We start from the raw sequence: 26,901 nt of genomic DNA on the forward strand, positions 1-26,901 counted from the left end.
ATGCATTTCTAAGCATATTTTGTCACAGAACAGCAGAGAACAGTGTCAGGGCACTCAGGAAATGTACAAATGAGTGGATAACTTAAGTTCCCATTAGCACAAGAGATGCAGATCAGATCAGTTCTTATTGTAATTTGCAAAGATTGAATTCTCAAGTATCCTTAGTTCTAGCTTCAGCACTTGTTATCTCAAAGAAGCAGGTAGGAGACACTGGGAAAGATGTGTGTCTGAGACCGTAGAGTGTTGTTGTTAGTCAGAAAAGATGTTAATTCTATACACCAATAGTCTGACTCAATAAGGCAGCTGCATATGAGTTAGTGAGATTATCTGGTGTTTTGAGTAGAAATAGCCTCTTCGTCATTAGAATGCAAGGGCAAAATATGTCCCTTCATTCAGTTCAATAATACTGAGATGTTCTAATTCAACAGTCTTTGTAGTAATTGTGCCCAGAATCAGTTCAAGACATTTTGTTGCCAGAGACAGAGTGGTAAATAGCGCACACGCGCGCGCACACACACACACACACACACACACACACACGTAAGTGTATTTTGACACCTGAGGCAAAAAATTAAATAAAATCCTGTAAGCTCATTTCCTCCTGCATGGCAGAAAAAAAAATACAACCATAATAAATTAAATAGCACTCATTCTGCCTAGAGACAGGGCCAGCTCTGATTGTGCAAATCCTCCTCTTTCTACAAAGATTAAGCTAAAACCATGTCGGAATTCAAACCGAGCAGAGCCTCCAGCTCTTAGGAATTTGGCCACCCTCCAGGTGCCCGGCTTGAATCCTTATGACCTCCTGTCTGCGTCTCCCGGCAAGATCAAAGGAGGTCTCTTCGGCGATCCTTTTCAACGTGAAAAGAACACACCACTCCTCCCCCAGGGAGGGGGAAAGAGACAGACAGAAATATATCTACATGTCTTTATTTCTGTCTTTCAGCAGTACAGAGAAATATGTCTGTACACTTTGATTCCCAGCTGCAGAGAGAGAATAAACTCCACCCATGTACTTCCAGTACAGGGTCATGTGCTGCTCTGAGGTAACATCCGGCTCTCAGAGCACTTTACAAACTGTCCCTGGTTCCCACGGTACAATCCAATAACACCCACATCCTGTTTACCATTCCAGCCACCTGGTGCTTGCTTCTGCATTGCTCCTTTTTCGTAACATCCTCCCCCAAAAGAATCAATGCGTGTTGCAGCAAGCAAAGCATGATCCAGAGAAGAAAACAAACAGTTGTTATACACATAACACTCCCCTGTTGTTTCAGTTCCACCCTTGGAACTCCCCGCCACTGGTTTCCCCAGTGTACCTCTCTGGTTGTCTGGTTTCCAAGGAATGAGTGCATCTGCATTACCTTGGCTAGCAACTCTCTGTTGTGTCTTTGTCTCTGACTTAGACACAGCTCCAACCTGTCCTCGGTTGTTTACAACAGCAACACATGCAACAGCTAAGTTAGCAAACTCTTTTGAGTACCTCTTGGGTGGTTGACCCTTTGTAACTCTCTCAGACCTACGTATGAGGTGCTGATCCTCTCTGCTCACTGGTCCAGTCTCAGGACTCTTTGGAGAACTAGTTCCAATGGTAAACAGTGGTTCATCCTTCAGTTGTGAAGGCCTATCTATTGTGTGAGACTTCCTCTCAATGACTGTGACAACTGAGCTCTCCGAGCTATCTGTGTCATCACTTTCAGTACAGCTGAAATCAGTGAAATCATCATCATCTGAATCGTCCTCAGTGGGAAATGTGTGTACTATCACTCTCTCCTGCTCAGGAGCACTCTCTAGAAATTTTGTGAGAATCACCTGACCAGATTCAGACAAAATTACTCTGTAGAAACCCTTTTCATACCCCACAAAAATGCCTCTGGCATTCTTTACTCCACCTGGAGCTTCTGTTCTCACATGAGATCCAAAAACCTTGAAATGGGCAACAGAAGGTTTTCTGTGGAACAGTTTCTCAAAAGGAGAACTTCCCAACTCTTTTGAAACCTTTCTCATTTTCGTATAACAGAACGACATTAGAGACTCGGCCCAGTACTCATGTGGCAGATGTGAACTAAGCAATTGCGCTTCCATCCCCTTTTGCAATTCTCTGTTCACCCGTACACAGACACCCCTGTTCCACGCTTCCGCTGAAACAGAAATCTTGTGTTTGATCCCCTTCTTCTGCAGGAACCTTTGGAAATCCTGTAAAAGAAAAATCTGCTTCTCATCTGTGAATAGACAATCAATGTTAGCATCATGCATACTCTTAACTTTGTCACAAAACTCCTGAAACCTCTCCAAGGCTTCCTGTGGCTTTCTCAGCACATAAACCCAGACATAGTTAGAGAAATGATCCACACACACAAGATAATATCTTGCATTGCCTCTAGATGGTTCTAGAGGACCAATCACATCAGCATACACCCGCTGAAATGCTCTGTTGACTCCGGTCACCTTCTTGCTCACACCTGCAAGAGAAACTAGGTTAGACACAGATGAATTACATTCCATGTAATCACTTTGTGCAAAAGTCAACAAATATAGTCCATCCTTCTGTTTGGCAGAAAGATATAACTCTCCATCTTTGTAGATCTCGCAGCTCTCAGCATCGTAGGACAGTTTCAGTCCTTTCTTAGCAATCTGCGAAACACTCAGCAGATTGAACTTCAATTCAGGAACCAAGTAAACATTGTTTATTGTCAAGTCCAGACTCTTAAGATAGACACTCCCCACGCCGGCCGCTTCCAGCTCCTGACCGTTGGCCTGTGTCACAGTGAAGCTTTGCTTCTTAAACGTTGAAAAGAGTCCTCTGTGTGGGGACATATGAACCGTCGCTGCAGTGTCGATAATAAACGCGTTCCCAACATCTGGCGTGGTTCCTTTCGCCATCAAAGCCTTTCCAGGTTTCACCATAGGCTTGGTACGACCTTTGCCTGACGCCTCAGGCTTTGCTGAGCGGCCCTTCGCTCCTTTTGGCTGACGTGGCTTCTTACAGCTCCGCTGAAGATGCCCAGCCTGTCCACAAGTGTAACACTGCACAGCATTCAAAGCTACAGCTTTTTCTCCAGTAGCCTCATCTGCGGGGGAATTAGAACTCCGTTCCTCCCTCCCCCTGTCCTTTTCTTCCAGTGCAGCATGCCGGCTGTGTTCATCTAGAACCACGGCACTCAGGGGCACTCCCCCCTTCTTGGCATCCATGCTGAATCCAAGGGTCAGCTTTACACTCAATCCCAAGCCAGCTTTCACTTTTCAAGCCAGTAAACTCCAAAAGTCTCTCGGCTTGTTTACTGCTTTCACTGGCAGGCAAACTGTTGGGCTGTTTTCAAAAACCTTTGCACAGCTGCGCAGATACACTTTCGATTTCCCAGGCTCTTTTTAGCCATTCTTTAACTGGCAGACGTTGCCTAGCAACCTGCTCAGGACGGAACTCCTTATCTCACCACAGGAATTCCTGGTATGCAAGCTTGCTCTTTCAGAGCTGTTTTTCTTAAAATGCAGCTCTTTCTTGTGAACCAGAGAATTAAACCTTTCTGCGTTCACTTTTCTCTTGCCCGAAATGCTGCATACCTTTTCTGGCTCCGTTGCCTTGAAATACACTCCTCTCGGTGTCCAGCTGTCTGTTTCAGCTTTCTGGCTGCAGGCAGACGCTTTTCTTTATCTCCTTACGTGCAGAGGATGGCAACGATTCATCGACCTCTCACCTCTCATGCAGATTCTCATAGATCAGATAACCATCGATCTGCTACCAGTTGTCGGAATTCAAACCGAGCAGAGCCTCCAGCTCTTAGGAATTTGGCCACCCTCCAGGTGCCCGGCTTGAATCCTTATGACCTCCTGTCTGCGTCTCCCGGCAAGATCAAAGGAGGTCTCTTCGGCGATCCTTTTCAACGTGAAAAGAACACACCACTCCTCCCCCAGGGAGGGGGAAAGAGACAGACAGAAATATATCTACATGTCTTTATTTCTGTCTTTCAGCAGTACAGAGAAACATGTCTGTACACTTTGATTCCCAGCTGCAGAGAGAGAATAAACTCCACCCATGTACTTCCAGTACAGGGTCATGTGCTGCTCTGAGGTAACATCCGGCTCTCAGAGCACTTTACAAACTGTCCCTGGTTCCCACGGTACAATCCAATAACACCCACATCCTGTTTACCATTCCAGCCACCTGGTGCTTGCTTCTGCATTGCTCCTTTTTCGTAACACAATTTAATGTTAGTTTCTTCAAAACCATAAGACGCAGGACCTAATATCATGGAAACATCTGAAAGCAGGCACCAATACCTTTAGCATCACCATCTTCCACACACAAGTCAGCTGTTGCCTAAGCTTTGATGGCCTGTGTTGGCCATAATGGCCTATTTTATCTCCATAGTTGGGAAGTGGGAGATTCTGCCTAGATGTACCAATGAGCAGTATTTAGCTTCTTTAAAAGGAGAGGCTTACTCTGAAGCCTCCCTTGAAGTCCTACCTATGATCACTGTAGATTTTGCAGGGTCTGGCTTAAGGTAAGAAAAGATCACTCCACTCATTCTAAGTGGCATTTGCTTTTCCTTACAGTCTGCATATAAGAGCAAAAATACTCTGTGACTGAATATGAGAGACTCAGATTTCAGGGTTTGGCATCGGTTTATGAATTAGATTCCAGATCTGAATCTTGGCACCAGTAATCACTGGCTGAAACTGAGCAAATACATTTGTTTACTGTTGACGGCACAGCATCCCTTCTGGAATTGGATTTCGTTGCAAATTACATACTTGCATGGGCTCCCTGAGAGCAATTCTGTTTACTCTCCAAAATGGGTGAAGGGAAAACATATTCAGGATTGAATATCAATTCGGCAGTGTAAGAAATGTGCCAATTTTTTGTTGTTGCCCCCCCCCCATTATATCCATGATGTGAGCTTCCTATAGAGTCTATGGCATAGATATTTACATAGCATAAAAGTAGGCTCTTAGAGTGACTTGCAGGTGATTGGTTCTACATTGGTTGCAGCTTTGCATTTGTGGAAAGAACATAAGATCTGGATATCTCAGCATAATAAAGCATCGCTGTTCATGATGTGCATCGGCCTTCATCAGTGTGGTGACCTCTAGATGTTTTGGACTACAACTCCCATCAGCCCCAGCTAGTGCAGGTTGTCTGGAGGGCACCAGGTTGATCCACAGCACTGCAGTGGGCCTAACATATGATAAGAGAGCAGTGAATAGCTTGTTCAGCTCTGTAGCTGAAGTCAGCATCAGAGAAAAGAGACAGCATTGCAAAGACAGAGGCAGGGAACCCAGCAAGCAGTGGCGGAGGAAGGGGGTGCGGGCTGCCCTGGGTGTCATCACTGAGGGGGGTGACAAAATGACAAAAATGAGTTTTTTAAAAAAAATTGGGCTCATGAAACTTTTTAGTTTAGTCAACAAGCGTAACGAAACGCAGCTGGCACTGGGCGCCACACCGCGAGGGCCGGCACTTACCCCAGGGCCTGCAGCGTGCCTGAGCCACACGTCTCTCCTGGGAGTGACCTGGTGGCTTAAGCACCTGCAGGCTCTGCGCTGCCTGAAACGGCAGCATGGAACTTGTGTCTGCCCTCCGCCTCTCCCTCAGTTGCCCGACAGCTGAGGGGGAGGCGGCGGAGAAGCTCCAAGCAGTGCGCCACGCCCCCATGGGCGGCTCACCATGCCCCCCGGCTGCTGGACACGCACGCCGCACCCGGCACCCGAGCGGCCTTCTCCGCCGCTGCCAGCAAGCACAGTTAACAAGCAAAATGCTTCTTTAAAATGTGAGAAGACACTCTGCAAAGTTCAGCACTGTCGATGATTCAATATGTGTCTGAATCTCACACCTATTAAATAAGCGTAGACGAAGGTTACAGCAGTAGATAGCTCTTAATTAGAACATTTGAATATTGATTTAGAGAGGGGGAGGAATGCTAAATAAAGTGATTGTTTGTAAAGTTGATCTGCAGTGAACTTTCTCCCCCAAAGCTGTATAAGCTCGGATTGCAAATCCGTAATTGACCCGGCGTTTTGGGAAAAGACAAACACAATTGCAGGTTTATTAAATGACTAATCAAGTGTTCATTGGCAGCGGTGGGGAACCAGGGGATCCAAGTTGGCCCATGAAGCCATTTCCCCCATATCATGCCCATGCTTCAGCTGACATCACTTGCGATGTTATCTAATGGGCAGGAGGGCATGGTTAAATCCTGCATTGACTGGGCATGCTTGCTTCCAGCAGGGAATAGGGGCACATAGCCAAACTGAGTAGCATTTATCCACCATTCGTCAGCTTGTGAGTGGAGATTAAATCCTGCTTGGTTCAGCAGGATTCCGTGGAAACCTTCCTGATTCAAGAAAGGATTTGCTCAGAAACCCCTGCTCAGATGAAGGAGGGGACGCTCCATTTTAACAAGAGATTCCCAATGCAAACTTCTTCCTCTTGTGTGTGTTTGGTGCCATTTTTGAATACATCAGCAATGACACTTACACCCTGGACAGTGAAAATAGAGAAAATAATGTTACAGTTTTAAGTGCTGTGAAAATGTCGTTTCAGCAACAGAAACCTCATGTTCTTGTGCAGGAAATGTGCAGAATTCAGGTGACAGATGAGAAACAGATGTGCCTATATGTCCTTTTTGGGAAGATCCTAAGTGATGTTAATGATGCAAGAGCCAGGAAAGGAAGCCAGGTGTCCTGACGCACTCTTCTCCAGTAACACTAATCTCCTCCAAGTGATCCATGTGAACAATGCAGCTGAAAGTGAATCACCAAAGTAGCCTCAGTGGTTCACATCATTACACCTGGGGGATGAGTCATCTCTCCCGCCCGTACTGTAAGGCATGCACAATAAAAAGGGGCAATTTACTGGCTTTTATCAATTCAATTAGAGAGTGTTTTCAGTAACTGAGAAGGAGCAAGCAGGGAGCTGAATAAATCTCAACGTTCACTGCAGTTGTGTCCAACATCACCACTGCTCTGATGTTACCGCATTAATAGATGTGATGGAAATCTTCTGAACTGTAGAATGCACCAGAAATGTAACCCCTTAGCCAGCTAGGGCTGTTTGTACCTAAACAGTCAAGAAAACGTAGATGCTGAGTATCATAGAAGTCAATGGGGTTCTTTGGAACTGACTGTGGAAGAGCATTATTTCATGCAAGGATGGGGGCTTCTTTCAATCCAAAGGCTGTGTTCCTTCATGGGCAGCCTTCCAAGAACCACATATCAGTGATGGTTGGGGACAGAAGCAAAAAGTGGGTGAGGTTACATATGTGGCGCTTAACTTTCCTGAGTAGGCTACATTCCAGCCACCTGGACGTTGAAGGTTCCTACACAGCCACCCACTTCACACATATTTCCATATTTCTCCGGGCAAGCAAGAAGCTTTCAAGGAGGCATCCCAGCCAGACAAAAGCAGCTGGAGAGAGTGCAGGACATGGGTGGTGAAAGGGGCTTTGCCAGGCAGAAAGCCCTGAGGGCCAGAGAGAAAGAGAGAGTCCACAAAACAAAGCAGTGAACAAGAATATTATGAAGAATGTGCATGCATTCCATTAGTGTATGATCCATGTACATAGCAGGGGGAGTGGGATCATGCCTACTGGGTCCTCCCTCTTCCTGTGTTGATGTGGCATTAATTGTGAAAGAGCAGCTATGCATACTAACTTCATCTGCAAATTCTGTTCATGTATTTGGGACTCATCTGTTGGAATAATTTCCAGTCACCCTGACACAGCCTGAGGCTACAAATCCTAATCATGTCTACTCAGAAGGAAGTCCCGTGGAATTCAGTGGGCCTTGCTCACATGTAACTGGGGTTAGGATTACATCCTAAGTACATACAGTTTCTACAGCCAGTTTTTAATCTATGATCTACTCACTACTGGAATTTTTAGTCTGATGTTTGCTGTCTTCTAATTATAATTGCTGATCATTTTATTACGCAAGGGGAAGTCTTGTTTCTAATTTAACTCATTACATTTTAGTGTATTTCTTAAATGTAAGTCGATTTGATTGTCTCATCCGAAAATCAAATTATAAATAATGAACTAAACTAAAACTAAACCCTTTTCACAGGTTGTGCTGAATGGGTTGGAAGCTCAGTAGATCTGCTGAAACTGATAGGACTTAAATTTGTTGTTTTTGCCTTGCCCCACTGATTTCAATAGATTTAGTCTAAGGATGAAAAATTCTGGTTCCAAACCACTGTTTGCAGGAGAAAAAAGTGAGGTCGGGGGTAACAGCTCCAACTATACATATATCTGTAGAAATGAGAGCAGCCAAATATTCACTCCATTTACCAAAGATACTTGCTTTGAAGGCTGGGAGTGTCTGTGTGTGAAAACCCTGGATGCGGGCAGCATAAATGTCAACAAGCCACATTTCTTAGAGTAAATAAAATGTTTGGGTATAAGAACTGACCTTGACTGCATCTCTTATGTGCAATCAGGGTCCCACTTGCTTCTCATCCTGCATCCACACATAACATGTAACCAGTTCTGCTGTTGCACTGCAGTTGTAAACTAAGTGGGATTCCAGCAAGGCAGGTGATCTCTCAGTAAACATGTAATCTCTCACTGACACATTAAGCACAAGTGTCGTCTTTGCTAGGTTTGCTCTTCATTCCTCTCATCACTCTTCAGTTTAAAACTTTAGCCCCAGTGAAATGTTGTGAAATAATCCAGAGAACCAAATATGGATTGAGTCCTTAATTATAGAAGGAGTAAGGAGAAGCTTCTGTCTGGTTTATCAGACCGATGAGCTGACCTTCCACTTTTAACATTTTATAATAAAGGGCATGGGTTGGACTACTTCAAATTAGGCAGTTTGGGTGTTGATTTTTTCCTTAATTTAAAAAACATAAAAGTGTTGTTTCTAGATTCACAGAACACTATACATTTTTGAAAGTTGTTTGTTCACTATGTGTTTGGACACCCTGTAAGATATCATAACCAATTTTTGTAGGATGGTTCCTGAGATAAAGGAGCAGGTTTTCACCTGTGTTTGGCCACAGTTTTATGCCATTTGAATTAATTTGGCAGACTGAGCCTTATAAAAGTGTTTTGATTTTAATCACTGATTTCAAAACTTAGAATTTCCAAGCAACACCAGGTAAAAGGCTGCTAGAATAATATAAAAATGCACCATCAAGTTTGGAGAGTGGAAATGAGTACCCACATTCTTTCAACCTACCTTTCAGTCACCATTCAGGTCCATGTGAGAGTGAGCCACATACACACATGTTCATTCATCATTCAGCTACTACAACACCACATGAAAACTTGCTTTGGCCATCAGGGATCAAACACTGCATGCAGAGCTTTGGTGTTTCCTAACACCACTTCAAACACTTTCAAAGGAAGCAATTAACATGTGTGATGGCATACCAAGTGGTATGTGTGCATGCGTGATCCAGCTCTGAATCAGCTCTGAGAGAAAAAAGTTGTTGCATGCATTATACTTCAAAACCACCACTGTCTTGAAATAACAGTTGGGTGTGAACAACACTGTGAGCTAGGACATTTTGACTTTCTACTGCTTTTTCTGTCTGTGTGCTATTGGGCTTGAGGGCCATATCCAGTTTAATTATGGGGCAAAGTGGTCTAGAACAGTGTGAACTTCTCCAGCCAGGGCTTTTCACCACAATATATTCTTTCACATGTACACAAAGGGCACAGGTGTTTGTGCGAGAATCCAGGAAGAAGACATGGCTGGCTTAATGGCTGTCTGAATAGTAGTGTACTGCATTGCTACATTTTGTTGCAGGTCCCACCTGGAACTGCTGATATGAATCATGCTTTTGATCCATGGGGACCACTAAGATGCCTGGGACATATTGGGGAAGGCGAACCGGACCTTTCCTAATGAACCCTTTCTCTGGCTCAAAAAGGGATGGCCTGCACTGCTACATCAAAGAGGCCCTATGATCTAGCTCTGCAAATTCATTCGAACACACTTCAAGTACTATTGTGTGGGTAATGTAGTAGATGACAAAACACTGGGTTGTATGTCATGCTTAGTAATGGTTTCCTATGTCCTGTTTATTGTAGGTAAAGCCAGGTCTATAAAGGGTTACCACGCCAGTTGAGCCCCCCTACCTGGTGGGCAAGGAGGAACTGCACTCTTGTACCCAAAGCACCATTCCTGGTGAGTGATTTGACACAATTCAGTTTAAGGTTAGCCAGTAAATTTGCATTCGCGACGTAACTATTTTTGTGGGGAACTCGGAGTTTTATGAGACAAGATTATGTGATCTCTGAACAAAGGCTGTGGAAGGGAGGAGGTTTGTTCTATGGTTAGCAGGGCTGATCTAAGACATTTGCTAGCTGAGGTGAATGGCAAGATGGTGCCCCCTCTACACACACGTATTATGTGTATGAAACTGACTAGCAGTTGAATCTTCAACACTGTCAATGGGGCTACATCCTCCACAGCACTTGAGGGTGGCAGAGCAGCTTAGGGGCACAGGGCAGGCATGCTCACTAGCAGTTCTGTCCTCCTGCTCCTTTACTGCCTGAGGCAGATGTATCACCATGCCTAATGGTAGGGCTGGGCATGATGGCTTGGCATATTCTAATGTAGAAAGCAAGCCTTGAATTTTTCAGTTACTTGGCAGGGGGGTTGAATCTTGTCAATTCACGAACATGTATCTGATTCGTGAACATTATGAAACAACATGGAGCTTTATGAATTTTAATGCTGCATGACAAGTAGAAGCAACCAATTATTGAGTACACTACGACTGAGAGGGGAACCACTTTATTAAGTTTTGAAGGATCACAAAGATTCTGTAGCATCTGGCCTATAACCTTTCTTGTGTCTAAGTTTTATGCTGGCAAAGCCAACAGTGATTTGTGTGTGTGATCTCTAGTGTCTGGAACAAAGATTCCTGCCCTGAGAGTGCCCTTTCAGGTAGCTCTGGTGTCTATGAGCTCAGTAAGCTCAATCACAGTGTCTAATCACAAATTAATCCAGACTCTAATCACTTGTCCCAGTCATTTATCACATGTCGCAGTTCCTGTCTACCTTGGATTAATATTGCATTCTATACCCTTTTAAAGTGGTGGCCTGTCTGCGACCTCTGTAGCCCCCACTGAAGGAAAAGTGAACTGCATTCCAAAAAAAGACATGCAAGAGAAGGGTAAATAGGAAAGTGAATGAACAGTTTTAAAGCTGCCTTTGGTCAAATGCTGCCTGAAATTCATGCATCTGAGATAACTGATATCATATCTCTCACTGAAGCTGTCTATTGAACTGAAAAAGATGCCCATGTACTGAAACCAATAAAACGCTGGTCATGTGGACAGTAACTGTTAATATTTCCCTTATATGGACCTGGAGGTCTTTGTCATGGGGAGAAAACTTTGAGAAGAAGAACATTATTTTAGGCAACCGCAGAACTCTCACTCTTCAGGGCATCAGCTGATGTCATAAGCCAACTTTAGAAATACAACTTGAGAAAGGGACACGTTAAGCAATGCAGTACAATGCTAATCCTCTTGACCCCCGAGTCAAGCACAACTATTAATAAACACATGCTCTGTATCTTTGACTCCAGCAAAAGGGTGTTCTGTACATACACATAAACATGTACTTGGAATGGCTACTGGGTTCAGCCAAGCTTCTGGTGAATACATGCCGCCTTTTTCTAAAAGGCTTTTTTCTACAAAGCTGTGTTGTAAAATATAGCTTTGTTTACATCTTTGTCTTTCTATATACTGGCCTTTTAAAAATAACCCTAAATGTTGCTGCCTTAATTTTGATTATTTTAAATCACTATAGTTATTTGGTTTTATGGTTCTGAGGACTGCCTTAGGCAAGCAAGGCCCCCAAAGATGGCATATAAGACTTTTCCATAATATGTTTTGCCTCATGAAAATATTGGTGAATAAACACATCATGGCTTAGCTATATAATATTTGTGCTCCGTCTCCCTGAGTGTGATAGTATTTTTTTTTAAAAAAATAATAATAATGTAGCTTTCTTATTGTGCTTCTAGAGAGAGTTAATGGAGAGTGCTGTAAAATTATAGATGAGAAGGTGCTGGATCAAAATCTATATTGGGTAGTGATCCTTTGCCTCAGTTATGTTATCTTATATTGGTAATATTTATCAGCCAAATAATTATGGCAAAATCTTAATTAGCCAAAATATTTGGTCCAGTGTTACCTAGGCACCGAAATGCCTCTCTGCTGTGTCCTTGGCTTCTAGCACCTTAGGTACCCACTAGAGTATATCACAAAACCAATTGGAATGGGCAGGTCACCATTAGTTCTGAGTGAATCTCAAACCATACACATCCCTGCTTACTGAAGGGAAACAGTATATAGGAACCAGAAATTGTGGGGGTTACTTTAGAAGCTAGAAGGAACTGGTGCATAAAATAAAATGCACACTATTTTGAGAAACAGTAATTTAGGAAATAATGGCAGGTCTGTTTAGAGGACTGAGCACAGTGAACTGTGGACAATGGAGTGTTTAATTCTGCCAGTTCTCTGGTAAAATCCTGGATTCCTTTCTGAGAATCAATAAATGTAGAGAGGTAGCCACAATATTTTCTAGGTGGCCTCAGGCCAGGAATTGTCCACAGTTGAAAAGAATTGGCAAACAAAAAACTGCATTATTTTTAGGCGATGGAGTAAATGATGCTCTCAGCCTCTTCATTCATTTGGCAGTGAGTAAAGGCTTCTGCCTCACCTGTTTAAAATCTAAAAAAATGCCGACAATGAATTCCACTTGAAAAATGAAAAAATGGGGTGAAACAGTATAAACATTTTGAAACATAGTGATGTTAGTGTTGTCAATATTGGTGGAATGGGCAAATTTAGTGATTTCAACCGTGAGAAAGGCCCCAGAAATGAAGGTTTGGGATATTATGCTCTGCCTTCCATTCCGCAGACACAAGTCATTATTATGCAGGTCTTAAGGGGCACCACAAACAGCAGACATATCTTCCCAAGAAAGTCCCCCATGTACAGGCCAGGAAAATAAAGCAGAGAATTGAATTTTGTTTGACGTCTTCTGATGTGCCCATAATTTTTTATTTGATGCACGTGGACATGAGAGTTCAAATTTGAATTGTATATTTCACATTTGTTTTGGCTTTGGTGCCAAGTTCTTATACAGCAACTTTAAGAATGCTTCAGAAATTCTATTTTTTAATTTTTATTAGTTTTTCAACATATTATTTTCAACAATAATTAAACTTAATTTCATATCTTATACCATTTTTTTTTACTTCCATCAATCACATCTGAGAATTTTCCAATCTATTCACTGTGATCCACGCGACGGTCACCTCCAGACTGGATTATTGTAACTCGCTCTACGTGGGGCTGCCCTTAAGACTGACCCAGAAACTCCAGCGGGTGCAGAATGCTGCAGCGAGACTCCTTACGGGGTCTTCGCTGCGAGATCACATTCATCCGGTGCTATATCAACTGCACTGGCTCCCGGTGGAGTACAGGATCAGGTTTAAGGTGCTGGTTTTAACCTTTAAAGCCCTATACGGCCTAGGACCCTCGTACCTACGGGACCGCCTCTCCTGGTATGCCCCACAGAGAAACTTACGGTCTTCAAATAAAAACATCTTGAAGGTCCCAGGCCACAGAGAAGTTAGGCTGGCCTCAACTAGAGCCAGGGCTTTTTTGGCTGTGGCTCCGACCTGGTGGAACACTCTGTCACAAGAGACTAGGGCCCTGCGGGACTTGACATCTTTCCGCAGGGCCTGCAAGACAGAGCTGTTCCGCCAGGCCTTTGGCCAGGGCACAGCCTGACTCCCTCCCTCGGCAATCTTTGCGGAGCTCTGGCCCAATGGTGGCCAGTGGCTTGAATTTAATTAATTTTATAATGAATGATTTTAGAGTGTTGCTTGTGTTGTACTTTTGTATTGTTTTGTTGTTGTTAGCCGCCCTGAGCCCAGCTTCGGCTGGGGAGGGCGGGATATAAATAAAATTTATTATTATTATTATTATTATTAATATACATTTCTTACTTTCACTATTACATTTAAATCTCATAACTAACATCTCTATAGAATGCTTCAGAAATTCTCATCTAATTTCTTCATGGGTTTTTGGAGTGCTGAATTCCCTGGTCTTGTTTCTGAAGTGGGTTAGGTATTCCCCACTGCTGTATCTTACATTATTGTATTCCTTCCAAAGTCTACGCAGAGCAGAGCATTGTGTATGCATGAGTGCTGTGCTTAAACCTGACCTTAACTATTTTCTTCCTCAGTGAAAGAGGCTTCCATTTTTCTCCTTTATTCACACAACACTTTATAATTTCTTTACAATCTTTGCCATTGACGAGTTGACTTTTTATCATTGTGAAATGGCTGAGGGTGGTGTGTCTGTGTGTTTCTTTACACTAAAAATATATCCAGTGCTCTATAACATCCCATGATGGATGAGGAAAGCCTGAAAGAAGTTATCCTCTACCCACATTAGGTTGGATGTGGGTAGAAACCTGCACATGATTGGGAACACTGATGAAGCAGTGGTCATTCCTTAATTACAAGGAGAAAAAAATTGATTCAATTTATATTTAAAGACAACAGGGACCTTGAGAGTGGGGGACGATATGCAGCCCGCTGTGTCTTTTTCAGAAGTGGAGATTTTGCCAATCCAGAATTCAGAAGGAGTGGAATGTTGGGCCAAGGAAACCAGAGAAATAATAAATAACTGCAAAGGGAGGAATCTCTCTTTTCCTTCATTTCAGGCCAGACATTCCTTGGTGCACTGTTTCATAGCTTTGTTTGGTAGGATGGTTCTTTTTTCACTTATCATGGAGTAAAAATACTTCTTCCTCATTTCAGTCTCTATATTTTGGCAAAATACCAATAGTAAATATTTTGTCTGTTGAGGTCCACTGTAGAAGCTGATATGATATTTGGTCCAGTGGAGTACAGTTTGTTCTGATGGTTGCTGAATATTTGACTCCTTGTCAGTCTGCTATAGATTAATCCAAAGTCCAACATGTGCTGTTCTAATAAAACAAGGAATTGTTTTCAAAAGTTTTCACCCAAAGCCTCAATGAGACACAGGTGGGGGTTTTTCCCATCGTTCCTTCCTGTTGAAGGCCAAGACCCAGGTAGAGAGAGTTAAATACTGGAAGTAACCCAGATCTTGTTAATCTAATTTTTATCTGAAAATGGAAGTGTGAGTGAGTGAGGCCTAATTCACCTATGCACACTTCAGTGTAGTCACTGTTTGAAAATGCAGCTTTGTGGAGATAATGCCATGTAGCAAATCTGTTCATGCAAAGGGGCTCATCCACATGGTTCTGGCAATTTGGTCAGTGTGGTGGTTAGAATATTGGACTAGAACTGAGAAGCTCTAGGTCCAAATCCCCAATCAGTCTTTAAGCCCACTTGGTAACTTTTGGACAGCTACTGTGTCTCAGCCTAACTTAAATTACAGGGCTGTTGTTGGGAGAACCGTGTACAATGGCTTGAGCTCCTTGGAGAAAACAAAGGATTTGAATGGAATGCATGTTCACAATACTAGCACAAGCCTTACACTGTTTCTACTGGCGTTGTGAAAACCATCCAAACCACCATGGGTGAATTAACTGAGCAAAGGGCCAACCACGTGGAGCTGCTCCAAGCAAATGGTTTTGACTCAGTCATGTAGAAACTGAACTGGTAGTATTCCTTGTGTGTTTATTCATTTGTCAGCCTCTTCAGCCCACCTTGCATACCGGCTGCATCTTTGGGGATAACTGTGCATTAAAAAATATACTTCAGAAAGCAAACAATAATTGCTTTTGGGAGAGCTTGCTCAACATCAGTTAAGAATTTGTGCTGCATGTGGAGCTGCTCTTGGACGTGGTCTGGAAACTTCAGCTGGTGCAGAATGCTGATGGGGACAGATAGCTGACAACATGTGACAGCTTTGCTAAAATATCTGCATTGCATGCTGATATGTTACTGGGATAGGTTCATGGTTCTTGTACAAAGCCCTGAACACCTTGGATCCATGAAACCTTAATGACCACCTGAGCCTGTTTATCCCACTGAGATCATCCAGAGATGATTGTCCCTTGTGTTACCAAGGCCTGCCTGGCTTCAACTAGTAGCTGGACATTTAATGTTGCTACTCCCATTCTGTGGGATACCCTTCTAATGTAGATTCAGCAGGCATCCTTGCAGTCTGAAAGGCCTATTGGTCTGTTTCATTTTCTCTTTTACCTGAGTGGCCATTATAGAAATACTTTTTAAAATATAATAAAGTAAATTTACAAGTAACATAATTATTATAATAATAGCCTTTTGTAATCTCACTGTATGAAGCTTTCACCGGACTTGTCTGAAGGCTCATGATAAGAAGTGACTGGCAGTAACTGCACTGATGTATCAGGTATGACATGTGGACCAGGAAATACAAAGAGAGAAATGAAGTTTCATAATGTGTTTTGAGAGGGGCAGGCAGACAGACAGAATGGACAGGTGCTTTCGGCAGCAAAATTTTAACTATGGCATTTTGCTTCTTGACAGACCAGCATTTCTTTTTAATGGAGTGCATTGCTAATTTCACGAGATTCCCAATGTCCATTCTTCCCATAATTTTCTTTAAATATATACCCCCGACTCTTAGCATATCAACACGAATGTACCATATCAGGAATACATCTCAAGTGATGTGAAAATTTTCAATTTGCCATTTCTTTTGCTTGATGCATCACAACACCTATGGCATCTCTGCCTTTTCACACAGCCCTGGGCACATCAGAAACATGGGGTGTAGTGGACAGAGCTGGAATTCTTTCAGGGAAACCTGGATTTAAATTCCTGGCCTAACTTCAAGTTCCCTGAATAGCTCTAGGCTAAAGTTGTGGGTGGTTTTCAAATTCCAGAGATGCTATTCTCCCCCTCCCACTTTTGCATAAGCAAGTTAGCAAGGTCAGAGGCACATATGATAAAGATAACGTGCCTCTTCTGAAAAGGAACTATATTTATTTGTTTAAATTTACATTATAAGAACAATAAGAAAAAGAGAAAATATACCACTGACAGATAGTATCTCTGGAAAGGGAAAAGCACTCTGTAATGCTAGGTTCAAGACTGATTCTCATGAATATCTTGATATGGTAAAATTCAGGTGCTTTTGTGGGGCGAGGTGGCGCATGTTGACTTAACTCCATCTCTTGGCATCATTAAAAATATGGGATAGGGATATTCATAATCCTATTATGTGAGAGTGTTCATAATATTTGATTACCCTGCCAAAATTTTACAATCACAACTTTACAAAATGGATATGTGACTCACAAGTTGAGGCTGCAGTCTTAATACCGTAGAGAAAGCCCAGAAATACCTTTGGGAGAGAAATTATTAGAGACGGGTTAATAACATCTTTATTTTTCCCCTTAAGTGCCTTTACATTTCTCTAGTGTTGCCCTCTTATGTGGATAAATATTCTTCCATACACATGAGACACTAGCTTTAAGGCACTATTTACTATTTAATTACATAGTAGTGTTCTTTAGGAAACCAAACTCCCATTCTACAGAAGATCCTCGTATGCATTTTAATTTTTAATCAGTACAAAAAGTGGAAGCACAGCAAGCAGCATCTTCTGAAGAACAACATTTTGGGTTCAAATTAAAATGGTAACATCTGAGGCTAGCTTCAGTTGCTTACTGGAGAATAAATACTTCCTGGTTTTGAGTATGTGGTATCATTATTCCAACTATCACCAAAATGGCTTCGACAAACAAGCATGAAGTATTAACAGGCTTGGGGAAACCCCATGGTTTGAGGTAGTATAAAACACATTAGGGCAGTGGCGTAGCGTGGGTTGTCAGCACCCGGGGCAATGCAAGTAATTTGCTCCCCCTAACCCGAAATCTGTGACAGCGCTGAAAGAGAGGGTAGGGGCAGAGAGGTGCGAGTGTGAGCGCCCCCCAGATGTTGCACCCGGTGCGGCCGGCCCCCCCTGCACCCCCACGCTACGCCACTGCATTAGGGGAAATAATGCTAAAAGGGAGGAGGGACTCAAGAACATCTCAGTGGGTACAGATTGCTGATTGCTGGGGTGGATGGGAAACATGGGTACATTGTGGTTGGTTGGTTGGTTGGCTGGCTTTTACTCTGAGCAAGAACACTTTACACTGTTTCATTTTGTGGTTGGTCCCGCTTGTAACAATCCCAAAAGAAATTGCACAAGGAAGATACTAAAGTAGCCTGAGATTCTTCAACTCCTTCACACAAGTTTCTTTTCTATGGTTACCCTAAAAAGGCAAAAGCAAAAAAGCACACCTCTCTTCCTTGTAGATCTGAATGTTCCCTAACAAAATGAATATCAGTAGGGACAAATGTAATGTCTTGCACCTCGGCCAGAATAACCAGCTACACAAATATAAGATGGGGGCACCTGCCTTGCCATTAGTACATGTGGAAAGGATCTAGTGGTCTAGGGACCACAAGCTTGTCATGAGTCAACAGTGTGGTGCAGCAGCAAAAAAATCTAATGCTATTCTTACCTTCATCCATAGAAGTATAGTGTCCTGATCAAGAGAAGTCATAGTTGCGCTCTATTCTGCCTTGGTCAGACCACACCTGGTGTACTGCATCCAGTTCTGAGCACCACAATTTAAGAAAAGCTGGAATGTGTGCTGAAGAGGATGACCAAGATGATCAAGGGTCTGGAAACCAAGCCTTATGAGGAATGGTTGAGGGAACTGGGTATGTTTAGCCTGAGTAAGAGGAGACTGAGAGGAGATATGATAGTCATCTATGATAGTCATCTTCAAATATCTAAAGGGCTGTCACATGGAATGTGAAGCAAGCTTGTTTTCTCCTGCTGTAGAGGGTAGGACCAAAAGCAATGTATTCAAGGTACAGGAACGGACATTTTGACTAAACATCAGGAATAGCTTTCTGTAAGAGCTGTTTGACAGTGGAATGGGCTCCCTTGGAAGTTGGTGGATTCTCCTTCCTTGAGGTTTTTAAGCAGAAGTTGGATGGTCATCTGCCATGGATACTTTAGCTGAGATTCCTGCATTGCAGGTGGTGGGGCTAGCTGACCCTTGAGGGCTAGCTGACCCTTGAGGTCCCTTCCAACTCTATAATTCTATGACTCTATAGGGCTTCCAGAACAAATCTGCTTGCAAATAACATGTAAATGAGTTCTAAAACTGCGCTATATTGTGCTATATTTCTGGAAGCTGCTGTTGTGTGAAAGCACTTTTAGATAGGACCATTTTGTATTATGTCACACCCCCCACAACAGCCATTTTGTGACTAGAGGCCATGGCACTCTCCCAAAATTCCAGATGTGAACACTGGACCCTGAATTGATAGACTCTGAATAAGCACATGAATAGAACAGAGATCTGAGGTGCATTTGCCTAACATTCACATGCTCCTTATAAGTCTAAATGAATCCCCTTATGTTCAACTATAGATGCAAAGGGTGCCACCACACTGTTGGGAACCCTGGAAAGCTTTCCTTCCTCATTGTATATGAATCTACTTAAGTTGGCAAGAATCTGTTTTGTAAACCTGATCCCTGTTTACTGTATTGCTCTGGTTCTCTCTTAAGCTGTGGGAAAGACTAGGCACCAACCCCCATCGGCCTTACTTCTTGGTAAACGTGCATAGGATTGGATGGTGTTTTACTCAATTGAGTGAGGCAGAGGTAATGGCTGTTCTGCTTTGCTTATACTGTTGCTGCATCTCTGCACACAGATTCTTCACAGTTTAAAGAAATTCTGCTTAATTTAATTTCATCATGTGGAAGACAGTCTAATTACTTGATCACCTGTTTCTGACTTGGTGTTGAATTCTTTTTGCATTTCTGATTTCCCCCTCTGGGACATGTATCTTCTTGCTAGCATCTGTTTCCCATACTCTTCTGTGAACACGGAAACTGATGATTAATTTAAGAGGGGTTCTGCCACGGTTGGTGGGCTTTAAATATGTCCAGTCCTCCCTCCCCACATTTAGGGTAGATTTGCAAATACTGCAATTTTTGCAAGGACAATTATTCTCTTGAAAATTAGTTTACCTTCCTTTTAAAAAATAAATAAATACAAGACTTGGGCCAGTAGGCAGTTTCACATTTATAACAGACCACAGTGTTTCATCCAATTGTGTATGCTTAAAACATAATTGCAGGCTACAAGTAAATTTGTGCAATTAAAGCCCAATGGAAGTGAACTTAGAGAGAAAAGCAACTTTGAGAGGGGGTGGTCGAGAAGCATCTGTGGGGCCTTAGCCTCTGCACCCCACTTTTCCTGTAACTTCTTTCCCACGGCTCCCCTGTTTTCCTCATCTGGGCCTTGCCAGCTGATAGTCACCTCCCCACCCACCCTGCCTGAAATTCTGTGTTCTAAATAACAAGCTCATTGGAGCTCCCAATGTTTGATTCAAATTTGCATACACGTATACTGTCTCGCAGTGGCACTTTTGTCTAAACCACTGAGCCTAGGGCTTGCCGATCGGAAGGTCCCAGCTCCTGCCAACCTAGTATCATGCCAAAGTGCAAGTAGATAAATAGGTACTGCTCCAGTGGGATGGTAAACGGCGTTTCTGTGAACTGCTTTGGTTTCACCAGAAAGCGGTTTAATCATGCTGGCCACACAACCCGGAAGAACTATCTGAAGACAAACGTCGGCTCCCTCGGCCAGTAAAGCAAGATGAGTGCCACAACCCCAGAATCATTTGCGACTGGACTTAACTGTCAGGGGTCCTTTACCTTTTACCTTATTTATACTTTCTCCAGTGAATTGAAGCCAAAACAGTGCCAGTTATTTGCCATAGGGAAAACCTATGGCGTTTGTGGATAAGGATTTAAAGGCCCTCTTACAGTGGGCTTAAATGTATACAGTAAGCCCAGACCCAAGTCTTATGTGACCCTTGCTAAGTGCCTTAACGTCATGGCCACTCAAAATGGAGCATTTTTGCTATTAGTGTATAGTTGCATCAGCCCAGTTTCTACCACTGTGATATATGTGATGCAATTAATCTTCTTTCCAATTTCTGCAACACCAAAAGAAACAAATGATTTATTTATTTAAATCTACATGCACACAGGTCCACACACATAGGTGTTAATGATATCACTACCAATGGTAGAGTGGTTCTAGAGCAGTAAGAGCTGTTCAACAGTGGAAGAGTCTCCCTCGGGAGGTTGTGGACTCTCCTTCCTTGGAGGTTTTTAAGCAGAGGTTGGATGGCCATCTGTCATGGATGCTTTAGCTGAGATGCCTGCATTGCAGAGGGTTGGACAAGACGACCCTTGGGTCCCTTCCAACTCTAAGATTCTATGGTTTAAAGCCACCAAGTTTTTCTTCATTGCATGGTTATTTTACGCTGGGCTGTATATTGTTTTAATTTGTAGTTATTGCTCCTTGGCTGTGAAATTTGTTTTGTTTCGATTTTATATGCAAAATTGTGTTTGGCTTTTGTAAACTGCCCAGAGAGAACATTGTACCACCGTGTGTCCTAAAAATCTTTAAAAATGCATAAATAAAATAGAGCAAGGTGAATGATGATGAATCTCCACCCCCTCAAACAAACAAAAAGCCCAACCCCAGAGGAACAAATTATGTACAAATTATCTACAATTATGTAATTTTGAGTGAAGGAATTACTCTGGATATTTTTTGTCTTCTAATTGCCCTGATTACCATAATTAATATGAGCTATCAGACAATTCTGGAAGCAACACAACTTGCATATTTGGCATGGAGATCTAGTACAAAATGTACCCTGCTTTACTAATCAGTTAATCTCACGGGAGGCTGGCCCACTAGGGTGAACAGGGCACACTGTCTTACCATCTTCAGCCTCTTGGCTTACTTACAACTAGCCCAGTGTTTGGCACATTTAGAAGTCAACAGGGAGGAGGTTAGGGACAAAACTAGAGTTAGTTGGCTCTGCTTATCATTGGCTCCAACTTTGCCTGTTATTGTCATCACTGCTTTCTTCCCTATCAGCACCAATGACCACCAGTCACCACTGATAAATCCAGAGTCAGTGTGATGTAGTTGTCAGAGTGGCATACTAGGACCTGGGAGACCACAGTTCATTTTCCACACAGCCAGGAAGCTCACTGGGTGGCCTTGGACCAGTCACTGCCTCTCAGTCTAACCTACCCCACTGGCTTGTTGAGGGAAACGGTTAAACAAGGAAGAAAGAGAACCATGAATACCACCTTGAGCTTCTTGGAGAAAAAGATGGGATATAACTGCAATAAAAAGGAAAGACTTCATGAAAGCAGAGGGCCCACATATCTGAAAGACTGCCTCCTCCAATTATTAAGATTGTCAGAGGATGGTCTTATTTCATCTTTGGGATAAGTGCATTATGTATGCACTAAAGCGAGGGCCTTCTCTGTGGTGGTGCCTTGACTGTGGAATGCCCTCTGGGGGGGTGCTTGGCATTCTTCCCAGCTCCAGGTTAAAAGACTTCTTATATGCCCAGGCATTTTAAACTATGGTATTTTTCAGCTATTCTGTTGTATGGTTGATTATTACCTATATTGCATTTGTAGATTTTAAATTCATATGCACACCTCCCAGGGTGAAGAACCATAGCTCAGTGATAGAACATCTGCTTTGCGTGCAGAAGATATCAAGTTCAATTCCAAGCATCTCTGATGAGGCTGATAATGTCTTCTGTCTGAATCCCTGAAAAGCTGCCATCCGTTTTTATAGATGTGGATGATATTGAACTGCATTGAACAAGAGTTTGACTCAATAGCAAATTTATGGATAAGCAGCTACTTATTTTCCTATGAAATCTGTTTTTGGGTGAAGATACAGTTTTACAGTGGTACCTCTAGTTACGAACTTAATTTGTTCTGGAGGTCCGTTCTTAACCTGAAACTGTTCTTAACTAATGGCGTGCTTTCGCTAATGGGGCCTCTTGCTGCCGGCACACGATTTCTGTTCTCATCCTGGGGCAAAGTTCTCAACTCGAGGTAACTCTTCCAGGTTAGGACCCAAGTGCAACAGTACTCTCCCCTCCTGTGTTTTCCAGCAACTGGTAGTCACAAGGCATACCTCCTACAATGATGGAACTAGAACCTAGCCATGAATAGCCTTATCTTCCACAACCTCTGTGAAAACAACCTATCAGCCCTAACTGAAGATGCTGGGGACTGAGTCTGACCCCTCCTGCGTGCAAAGAAAATGCTCTGCCACGGGCCCTTCTGCAGGTAAATGTGTGTGGCTGAAAATGCAATAGGCTCAGCTCTGCTTGTAATATATGCAATTATAAATCCAAGATGAAAGTCCCAAGATGAAAGCAGAAGTGGTAATTCTCATCACATAAAACTATAAGAGTTAAGACCTGGGCAGGTATCAGAAGTTACATGGAAGTACAAAGCAGATGGGGACAGACTTGCAAGCCTGCGAGGCTCTACATCACATACCTTCGACAGTAGCTTTGCCCTCCCAATCCAATATTCCTGTCTTATTACAAGAGTGCCCCCAACCTCTGCTACCAATAAGTTCTCCTGCCTCCTCTGCTATAACCTCCTGGCTCTTTCAATCTTCTCTTGCTCCCCATGTACCTGAAAACATGTCTTTATTATTTATCTGAGCCTTGTGTGAAGTCAAAGCCTTTCCCTTCTCAACCTTGGCTTTCCTTGTCATTCTCACACCTCTCTTTTCATTACACTCTGTAATTTTTCTGCCAAGCCTCTTCTCTTCCTGCATGTTTTACACCATGTGGCTCTGCCTTCCTTACTTTTAATTAGTTTTTTTCCTGATGGTCCCCCTTGCCCTGTTTTTTAATGCATTGCTTGCTGGCTATCAGAACCTCTGGGCAACCCTCTAATTTATCTCTCTGTGCTTCCCATTATCCAGCTGTGTCATTTGCCCTTTATTGATCCCCACCACCACCACCCTTGAATCTATTCCGTGCTTCCCTGCTTTTTCTTCACCGTGTACTTCTTGGATTTAATTTTCCCAAGTTTGCTGCCTCACTGTTCAACATCCCAACTGGACTGGCCTTGTGCTTTGCAGCCTCTTGCATTGCCTGCCACAGTTTTCCATCACATGCTTCACATCATTCAAGATTAAATTGGGGGGTTGCTTTCTTGTTTGCCAGTGACAACTGTTTGGGTGTTAGGAGGACTACTGCTGCTAGGACTAATCTGTCTTTTGGCCACACCTCTGCTGTTCACTTCAGATGGCAGCAGCAGAAAAATACTCTCTTCTTCAGTAGTTGCAATGGCATTTAAGATGAGTAAGATACGTGTTTAAGAAGAATGGAGCTGCTAGGTTAAATCAGCAACACTGGCATAGACCAGAATTCTGCACTAGAGAAGCTCTACAAGTTATTTGAGGCTGCTATCTTATCTCCACTGGGGATGGAGGAGAAATTCAGTTTTGTTTGCATTTTAATTAGAAACTTCCTAACTAACACATCTCGAACCAATATTCAAACTGAAATGCAACTAGCTTTTGAAATTTGTGCTGTGCTGAATTTTGCAATGCAGTTGTCCAACCAAATAATTTGTACACAAATGCATATGTTAGTGAGAAATGTGCATAAAACAAATACACCTATTTTGCACAAAATTTTCACATATATTTGTCTAAATGTGGTTATTGGGAGAAATTCGCACTAAAATGCTAGTGGATATTCATGAGGGTATTTTTACTTAAAAAATCTTAAATTGCTGAGAAAATGTGGAGAACTGAAGACTGAAAAAATGAGAGAAACAGAGAATCAAAATAAGCAGATTCATATTCCTCACTTCCACTTACGAACCTGTCATTGCCCTTATTCAAATTCCATTTTTCCATGCATAACTTAGCACAAAACTCTATTTTTTTAGTTTCGACATCTGAATTCCTGAACACATTTTATTTATAACATTTGTGCCAACTAAAGAACTCAGAATAAGATAGAGGGAGGTTATCCCATTTATTATTGCAGCCACCCTGTGTAGTAGGTTAGGCTGAGAGTGACTGGCCCAAGGTCACTCAGTGACTTTATGGCAGAACTGAGATTTGTGCAAAGGCATTCTCTGTTTAAGTCTAACACTCCATTGGAAGGCAGAAATTGTAGTCCACACAAGCAACCGTACTGCAAATTAGTTTGGGGTGCATAGATCATTCAAAGGGATAGTGACAGCCTGCTGCTAAGAAGGTCTTGCATCAGACTGACTTTATACATAGGCTTCTCTGCCTATAAGGACTGTACAACCAGACTAACATTTAATTGAGGCTGGCAGATGCTTTTCATGTGCTTCGCTCACACGCAGGAAAGCCTCAAGTTGTGTAAAGTCAGCTTCAAAAGAAATATCATGCAATCAAGTGGCAAATTTTACCTGGCTTATACTGAAGCTCACAACGCCAGAGGAAGCTAGATTTCTAAATTGTGAAGATAATGGAATCTAATGAATTTATTTGAACATTATAACCTCTCCCCCCCCCCGCCCCTTACTATATAGTTGAAAGAAAACCCTGTTGAATCTGTGCAGACTTTACTCTTGGGGGAAATTACAAAATGGAGAAGAGATATTTGGGTCCTCCTTTTAGAGCATATTACGCTTAAAGGGTTTTACCCACCTATATGTACATACTTCCTGCAGCATCATTTCATTTGTTTTTGTGACAGCAACATGCTGGAGAAGTTGTTAACAGATTTGGATCATTTATCTGCTATTGTAGCACTGAATATTTTTAATGAAATGAATTTCTTTCCTTCCTCATTGCATTTTGTGAGTTGTATAACATGCTTGCCATGACTCCTTGCATCTCAGGTTTATAAGCCCAAATAAGCTCAGAGAGAGGTGGAAAGAGAGAGAGGGAGAGGGAGAAGAGCCTTTTTTAAAAAAATAATCCATATTCCAAGAAGGGAGGAAAAAGCAGAGCAATTTTTAAAGCTCACTGAAAACAAAATATGCAGTTTGGTACGAGAGCTGTCACTCTCTGATGTGGGGTAATTTAGAAAGCCTAAATGTGCTGGTGTTTAATGGCAAGAAAAAGACCGCCCATATCATTCGGGAAAAGTGTGAATTTTGAGAACAGGGAAAGATGCATGATGACACCCAGTCACTGAACTAAAAATAAGACTCGGATTTTTTACGTATAGATTTTCTTCTTTGCTTGCAGCATAAATAACAAGCTATAAAGAGGGGCCATTTCCTTGTCAACCCAGAATATCCACTCTAGGGATATCCTAGGGATGAGGAACTTGTGGTTTTCCAGGTGATGTCTGACTTCAGTTCCCATCAGATCCAACCTGCACAGTTGATGAAAAGGAATGATGGAATATGTAGTCTGGCAACATTCTAAGGGCCACAGGTTCCCTGTTCCTGCCTTAGGGGGAAATTTCATGTTGAATATGAGGCCCTGATAGTCCTTTCTCCATTGTGCAGTATCTCAATAAGGAATAATTTGTTTTGGATAAATGACGAAAGGGAAGGGATTTCCTTCCCTTTGTTACTTATTCCTGTTTGTTACTTGTCCAAAACATTTTCTCCAGCTCTGTATTTTCACATACAATCCCTCCCCCCCATCCAGTTTAGGCGTGTACCTTTTGCCCACACATCCCAAAGGAAGACTCAAGAACTAATGTTATGTTCAATAAATATAGCACAGAGATCTGCAACTAACTTAACTAAGTGGCAGGTGAAACCTATGTAGATAGGGAGGGGAAACATGGGTGAGTCCCTCACCAACACACACACACACACACACACACACACACACACACACACCTGTGGCCTGGATAAGTCCAGTCAAGGAAGACTTTGCACTTGATTTGCCTGAATGTACAAAAAGGAAAATGCTTTATGCAAATAGTGCTTGTGTTGGCTATTTGCAGTTTAGTAGCGCAGAGAGCTTGCTGGGGAGACCATGCATTAAAAAGAAAGGACTCAAAAATAACTTAAACAAGGTTTTAATAAGAAAAACAAAAACTCCTTTTACACTAAGTACATTAACCAGACCCAA

At 42.5% G+C, this 26,901-nt stretch overlaps 1 protein-coding gene across 4 annotated transcripts in view; it reads left to right on the forward strand.

The window, feature by feature from the left end:
* RALY (RALY heterogeneous nuclear ribonucleoprotein) overlaps positions 1-26,901 on the forward strand; it is a 211,073-nt gene that overhangs the window by 58,849 nt on the left and 125,323 nt on the right. For 3 of the 4 annotated variants that reach the window (XM_053393945.1, XM_053393946.1, XM_053393944.1), the window contains exon 2: positions 10,032-10,128. The exons of the other annotated variant lie outside the window; for it this stretch is intronic. The gene's annotated coding sequence lies outside the window, so the exon portion shown is untranslated. The remainder of the gene's footprint in view (positions 1-10,031; positions 10,129-26,901) is intronic. 4 annotated transcript variants of the gene reach the window in all.

The sequence above is a fragment of the Podarcis raffonei genome, chromosome 6 (genome assembly GCF_027172205.1).
Source record: "Podarcis raffonei isolate rPodRaf1 chromosome 6, rPodRaf1.pri, whole genome shotgun sequence".
NCBI lineage: Eukaryota > Metazoa > Chordata > Lepidosauria > Squamata > Lacertidae > Podarcis > Podarcis raffonei.